Below are 7,869 nucleotides of genomic sequence, written 5' to 3'. Positions count from 1 at the left end.
TGGGCCACACGTACTCAAGAGTCTTCAGAAGGCAAGAGATAGGACCCTCCTCCTGCAGAGGTCAAACAGTCACTAAAGGACTCTAAAGTGGCCAGATGGGCTAAGATTTTGGAAAGGGAGTGAGGAAGCTCAGGGAAGGATGAGTCAAAAGATGTCAAACTCAGTGGGAAGAACGCAGTGAGAAGTGTAGTGCAGCCAGCCAGACATGCAGGCCTGGGGCTCAGCACGGGAACAGACAGAGAGAAACAGCTGCAGCCTGGATCTGGCTGAGCTCACTCCACTGGGAGAGCATGACAAGGAAAGCAGAGGGCAGATGTTGTCTCCTTAGGGAGTTACCCACATGGAAAGGACAGGCATATTAAATGAAAACTACAGGAAGCCAATGTTTTGGACCAGACTCCAAGGAAAGGCAAGACTAAAAAATCAAAATGGAGTCACTCATGCTAAAATCCAGTACTACCAGACTGAAACTAGCTGTTGGGGTGACCCTTAGGAAAAACATAGGTGACTGTCTAAGTTCCACATGGGTCACTTCAGCCATGATAGCAAAATACCCTCTACTCCTCTCATACAAAGATAAGCTTAAACAACCTACCATTCTCCATGTTTTCTACCATTCTGACTTCCTGTCCTTTCCTTGCAAGAACAGTAACACTGGAATGACAAACCTGATTTTTATTTCTTACTTTCTTCAGTCCTTTTCTGTCTAGAAAACAAAAGCTTGGTTTAACTCTTCGGAATACTTATTTGATTTTTATGGACCTCTATGTTGCCCCCCCCCATTCTAGCATCGAAAGTGAAGTCAGTGAAAACCTCTATACTCTCACATTCAATCCCCAGCCAAAAATAAAAATAAAAATAGGGCCAGCAAGATGCCTGAGCAGGCAAAGCATTTCCACAGAGCCTGACAGAAACCACAGAAGAAAGCTGGCCTCCCAGGACTCCTAAAAGTGAGACAAAAGGGGGAGACAGAGAATCCTCCAAAGCTCATGGGTCAGCTGGCCTGGAAAAGGAGCCACAGTGGAAACAAAGAGACCTTGCCTCAAAAATGAGGAAAGAGAGAACTCCCCAAAGTTGTCCTCTGACTTCTGTATGTGCACTGTGCCTGTGTATAATCAACATCTCTCTCTCTCTCTCTCTCTCTCTCTCTCTCTCTCTCTCTCTCTCTCTCTCTCTCTCTCTCTCTCTCTCTCACACACACACACACACACACACACAAATCATACACTCTCATACATCCAAGCATTCTAAAATAAAAATAACTTTTAAGCCAGGCGGCAATGGTCGAGCACACCTTTAATCCCACAACTTTTGAGACAGAGGCAGGCAAATCTCTGAGTTTGAGGCCAGCCTGGTCTACAGAGTGAGTTCCAGGACATCCACAGCTACAGAGAAACCAACCCTGTCTCAAAGAAAAAAACAACAACAACAACAAAAAAAACCCACAACCCTGGCTGGCCTGGAACTGGACCTCCCTATGTAGACTATACTAGCTCAAACTCAACAGAGATCTGCCTGCCTCTGCTCCCCTAGTGTTGGGATTAAAGGTGCACACCATCAAATCCCACTTACTACTCAAACAGATTTGTTTGTTTTTGTCTTTTTTCTTTAAAAAGCTAGACCTTGTAGTGTAAGCTTATGATCCTAGCTCCTTAGGAAACTGAGTCAGGAAGACCACAAAGGCTGGTTTGTGTTACAGCCTGAACAATTTAGTGAAATGCTGTCTTACATATTTTTTAAAAGTAATAATGAGGCTGGGGACTTATTTAGTGATAGAGCTCTTGTCTGCTGTGTATATGGCCTGGATTTGATCCAGAGCACTGGAGAAAAGTAAATAAACAACAGCAGGGCCTCTTATCTAAATCCTGTTGTCTCCTGCAGAGAGACACATTCAGATTTCATAAATCCTCTCATGGTTGGGACACTGCTGAAGTCATACATTTTTCTTTGACTTGTATGAGAATTATCTGTAACCTTGTCATAGTCTCTCCACTAAATAACAGGTCTTTGAGGAAACTGCACTGTAATTCAACTGTGGGTCTCACAAGAAGGCTTACTCAAAGTCTATGTACCTAATAGACACTGCGTGTTTGCAAAACTGAATTACTGACAATGCATCTTAGTGCATTTTCTATTAGTTTCAAACATTTCATTAAGGTTTTCTTTGTATCCAAAAGGTCCGGTGTCATCACCATCATTATTTTGATAAATGTTGCAATCTAAATCTATGTTAATTGCACAATAAATATCATAACCTTTTCATCATTTTGTATTTTCCTCATCCAATAAAGAAGTCACACTGCTGCTACAGGAGTTAGAAACACTTTAAGTCTGAAAATCTTGAATGGCGGAGTAAATACAAGATGTAAATATATATTTAACTAAGAAAGAGTACAGATCAACCAGGCTTCCTTATTGGTGGGAGACAGAGAGGCACAGATGTCTGCAAACTTGGAGCAGTTCCTAAAACTTGCAATTGAACAACTCGCACTAGGGTCTACCTCTAATTCTTAATCAGTAGACACCATTTCTACCAAGGAAAAGACTGGCTACTGTAGCATAGCATAGACCATTCCCAGATGCAGCCACTCTGCTCATGGCTTGTCCCCAGGCTTTGGAGGCTAAAGTGACTGGGGAGTGGGGTTATTTATGGCCCCAGGGAAGAGAGGCAAGAGAGTAGCGATAAATGGGGGAAAGATGAATAAACTTCTTTCTCTTTCAAAGCAAGTCTGATTTGCATTGGCTGTGGGTGGGGTGGTTGCATAATTTATCATCCATCCTGGGACATTTCTGGGGGTGTTCCCCCTGTCCTGAGTAAAGCAACCTCTTAAAGTAATGCTTTCCATTACTGGAACTGTTTATCTATTCTCTTTTATCTTGAGACAGGATCTTACTAAGTAGTCTTGAACTCACTTTCCAGTCCAGGTTGCTTTATACCTCAAGATCCCCCTGCCTCAGCCTCCTGAGTATTGGCATTGCAGGCAGATACAACCCCCTGGAGTTCCCAGGTCAATGGTGAGCTCTCTTCTGAAATTTGAGCCTCTGTGGGAACAAATACCTCGAAATTGTGGATGAACAGGCTGACTGCTTCTGACCTCTGCCTGGAGGAGGCTGTGAGGAGGGAGAGTACCCCCAAAAGCTCCACCTGCCTCTCCAGAGACACCAATAGCATTGGCTTGTGCAAGAAAAGCAATTTCAGAACCTGAAAGATGGCTCAGCGGCCAGAGACATTTGGCCCCAAAACCTGGCAACCTGGGTTTGATCTTTGGGACTTGTTTAAAGGTGAGAGGAGAGAACCAACTCCACAAAATTGTCTTCTGAAAGAAAAGGAGAATAAGAAGCTCAAGGTCATTCTTTGCTAGCAAGTTCAAGGCCATCTGGGAAAACATGAAACCATGTCCAAAAGAAAAAAAAGGGAAAAGAAAAGTGGGGAGGAGGATCCCCAGCAAAGCACAGTGAAAGAGGTCTGTAATCCCAGCACTAGGGTGGCTGAGACAGTGTCACTGGGGAAATCAGGGTTCCCTCTTGGGTTCTTAGACTCATTAATAAAAGAATTGCAGGACAAATTCCAGTGGAAAGTCGAGGACAATCTTATTCTAGCTTAGAAACAAGAAACACCTCAGAGAAAGCAAGCTGTAACTTTGTTCCAGGTGATCTGATGCCCTCATACAGACATACCTGCAGGAAACACCAATGTACAAGGAAGGAGAAGGAAGGGAAGAAAAGGTTACAGCCCACTTACAAAGCGGTGTTACTGTGGCCCTAAGGGAATTCTGGGAAGGAAAAGAACACTGTCTCATTTAACAGGCTAATTCAACATTCCTCCCATCTCTTCAGATTGACCTGAGATGAATACACCTTCCTAGGGATGCCCCTGCTTCCCTGAGGGAAGGTCTTCCTTTAGGCAGATCATTGACCTACCCAACTAGAATACAGGGTCACCACCTAGGCCAGAGTTCATTCTCCAGACCAGAAGGAAGCAGTTTTCCCTTAATGGGCCCTTATCACTATTGTCAGCGGGAGAATTGCTGGATGTTCAAAGCCAGCCTGGTATACATAGGAAATACCAGGCTGGATTTCATAGGAAAACTGTTTCCAAAAAAAGAAAGAAAGAAAGAAAGAAAGAAAGAAAGAAAGAAAGAAAGAAAGAAAGAAAGAAAGAAAGAAAAGAAAGAAAGAAAATTTACAAAAAACAATCAATTCCTAATCCAAATCATCATCATTATAATAATACCTTATAGTAATGGTTATTCTTTCTGACATAATCACCAGAGAGGCTCACCTATTACAACTACCCACAGGACCTGTTATGCATATAACCCTGCTGATGTTTGCTGAGTAATTATGAAGTTCCATCTGTGGATCGACCACCGGTACTACAAGAGTTCTCCTTCAAATAGCCCTCTCAGGCAGGTGTGTGAGTTGACCTGTAGTCAACAAGGGAAGGAGGACACTCATTCAGAGCAGTCTTGGGACCCTGACAGCCTAAACAGCCTCTAGATGGGCTGCCTGGCTCTGTACCATGTTGCACTATGGTTTTGTTTCCAGCTGCACATGTAACTGCTTAGAACCAGAGGGCAGGACCACTTGGAAGCATCCCCCCCCCATCTCCCACAGTATCAAACACTGGAGGAGAAGCTTAGCTTACTCCAAAACTATTTTTATAAATCTGTGACAAATGAAACAATTTGAACCTTGAAATCATGTTTGATGATTTTGAACAAAGTTGTAAATGATCTGTTTGTTTCAAAACATGGTCTGACTATGTAGCTAAGGCTATCCTGAAACTCACTATCTAGAACAGTCTGGCCTCAAACTCACAGAGATCCATAGGCCTTTGCCTCCTACTGCTGAGGTTAAAAAGGCATAGGCCACCCCAGTTCCTTATATTTAGTTTCTGTTTTAGATTATAATTTTATGTATGTGAATGTTTTGCTTAAATGTATGTCTGAATACCACATGTGGTGTGCCAGATGCCCCAGGAGGTCAGAAGAAGGTGTCAGAGCTCCTGGAATTGAAATTACAGATGGCTATGACCCCCCCACCTCCCATGTGTGTCCTGGGAATGGAACCCAGGTCCTCTCCAAAAGCAACAAGTGTTCTTAACAACCCTTGAACCATATCTCCTGCCTCCAAAACTTTTGTTGTTGTTTTTAAGATGTTGCATCATGGATAAAAATCATCATAAAGGAGAAAGGGTTGACGCTGGCTCACAGTTTGAAGGTGCAGTCCATCGTAGATGGGATGTCAGGGCAGAGGGACTCCAGGATATTAGCCATGCTGCATCATCAGTCAAGAAACACAGAGAGATGCAGGCTGGTGCTTTCTCCTTTTTTTTTTTTTTTTTTTGGCTCCTGGACCCCAGACCACATCCGTTAAATCTCCCTGGAAACACTCTCAAATACCTGCCCAGGGATTTGTCTCCTAGGTTATTTTAAAGCCTGTGAGATTAAAGTCAAGATTAGCTGTCCTGGTGCGATAATAGTATGGTACTAACATTAAAACCAGAGACCTTCCAGTTTAAAGACGTATACTGTGTTAATGACAAAGCGTTTTGATGCCTGAGAATCACTTAATTCTGGAGTGGGAGGAAGACAGGAGAAGGAGATGCAGAAAGGGAGGACTGTGGCTGAAGCAAGATTAGCTGAGTGGCTGTCAAAGCTGTGTGGGAGGCCTTGGGGGCATTATATTACTGTGATGTTTACCTTTATCCAAAATAAATGGGTTTGGGATCTCTTTAAATTGTGGGTTTTGGACCAAATGGAGAAAATCATGGGAACAACCAGATGTGGGCAGCTAAATCTATGCTTGGCACTCAACCCCCCCCTGGATGCTCTGGGTCCAGAATCATCCTGCCTAACAATGGGAAGTTTGCCCTTGGCACTCTCTGAGGTTCCATCCAGCTCTAAAATTTTAGTGGTCTTCATCTAGGGGAAAATAAAGGGAAGAAGTGTTGATCAACCAACGCTTCACTGGCCAGCTCTGTCTTAAGAGGAATTGTGGGTTTACCCATACAGGAAAGAGAGAAGGGTGAGTTTATCCATACAGGAAAGAGAGAAGGGTGGGTTTACCCATACAGGAAAGAGAGAAGGGAAGGAAAAGAGGGAGGGAGGGAGGGAGGGAGGGAGGGAGGCATCAAAAGCATATATACTACAACTGGAACAATATAGAGAAAGTTAGCATGGTCTCTGAGCAAGCATGGCAGGAAAATGTATTGCTCCGAATTTTTTTTTCGAGACAGGGTTTCTCTGTATTGCTTTGGAGGTTGTCCTGAAACTCACTCTGTTGTGCCCAAATTCTGCACCCCAAAATCACCAAGAGGCCCATTTTGATGCAAAAGCAAAGAGTCTTTTATTGAGGTTATTTAACAAGCTAAATCCATTAGCTCGGGCCCTTCACCCTGCCACCATGGTGGATGGCTGGAGAAAGACCTGGAGCAACCTCAAGGCAGGGATCTTAAAGGGCAGCGTAAGGGGAGTGTCTAGGGGTAAGCAACAGTCTCAGGATTGGTGCACTTCCAGGTTTGGGGACCTGCCCTGTGTTGATTGGTCAACTGGTTGTTATGGCCCATGGGCCCTCCCAGGGCGGTTGCTATGCTCTGCCTGTCACTGTTGTGCACTTGTCTGTAAAGCACACCCAGAGCCACAAAGCACAGCCCCACCAGCTAACTTCTGATTGGCTCCTTGCCATGAGGAGGGCATATAATCTCCTAGTGACCAGGTAAGGAGAGGCTGCTGAAATGGGGGACTGGTCACTACACCTGTAGACCAGGCTGGCCTCGAACTCACAGAGATCTGCCTGCCTCTGCCTCCTGAGTGCTGGGACTAAAGGCGTGTGCCACCATCGCCTGGCAGTGTTCCAAGTATCTCTCTCATGTCTGTACTTAGTGGCCTCTGTAACAGATCATATGAACTAGTCATTAAAATAAAATAAGCCTTTATCTGCAAAGAAAAAGGAAAAAATTATGACAGAATTGAAACTAGAAAAACAATTAATGTTATATCCTCCTTCATGATTCACCTATCTACCTACGCTGTGTGCTTTCTCATTGTCTAATATTACCCTTTTTTTGGCCTCTTTCCTAAATGCTAGAATATACCCATGCTTTCATATTATTTATATATACACATGTATATGTCATAGTGGAGGACCCTCATATGAAGAGAATATGTTTTGTCTTCTTCTGAATTTCTGGGTAATCTCACATTTTAAATCTACCCATTTTCCTGCAGACTTCATCTTTCTATACAGCTGAATAATACCCCATTTTTATATGTACCATGTTTTCATGATCCATTCATCTGTTGATAGACACCCAGGCTGATTGCATTTCCTTACTGTCATAAATAGAGCATCAATAAACCGGGATGTGCAAGTATCTCTATGGTCAGATATAGAGTTCTCTGGATATATACCCAGGAGTAAAATAGGTGGTTCATTAGTGGGTTTTTTCTTTTCCTTCCTTTCTTCCTTCCTTCCTTCCTTCTTTCTTTCCTTTCTTCCTTCCTTCTCTCCTTCCTTCCTTTCCCGCTGTGTATGTTGGATAACTCTATAAAAATGTAATTGATAGTGAACACGTAAACCCTAGGAAAGCTCCATGGCTTCAGAGTGGTCGTTCTAAGTGCACAGAAGTTCACTGAGATGCATAGAGCTTGGGGCTGGGCAAGTGTGTGTTCGCTGTGTGGTGTTTTTACTTGTGAGTTCATCTTAAGAAAGAGATTTTTTTTTAACTGGGCGTCGATGGTGCACACATTTAATCCCAGCACTCAGGAGGCAGAGGCAGGGGGATAGCCTGAGTTTGAGGCCAACCTGGTCAGAGATAGTCCCAGGACAGTCACACAGAGAAACCCTGTTTCCAAAAAGAAAAGA

General features: G+C 43.6%; 1 pseudogene; it reads left to right on the top strand.

The window, feature by feature from the left end:
• The first annotated feature begins 6,130 nt into the window (after nucleotides 1–6,130).
• On the top strand, nucleotides 6,131–6,229 carry LOC121141008 (annotated as a pseudogene).
• The last annotated feature ends 1,640 nt before the right edge of the window (nucleotides 6,230–7,869 follow it).

Source organism: Mesocricetus auratus, unplaced genomic scaffold, assembly GCF_017639785.1.
Source record: "Mesocricetus auratus isolate SY011 unplaced genomic scaffold, BCM_Maur_2.0 Super-Scaffold_100006, whole genome shotgun sequence".
Lineage (NCBI taxonomy): Eukaryota > Metazoa > Chordata > Mammalia > Rodentia > Cricetidae > Mesocricetus > Mesocricetus auratus.
This window is presented reverse-complemented; position numbering and strand designations above follow the sequence as displayed.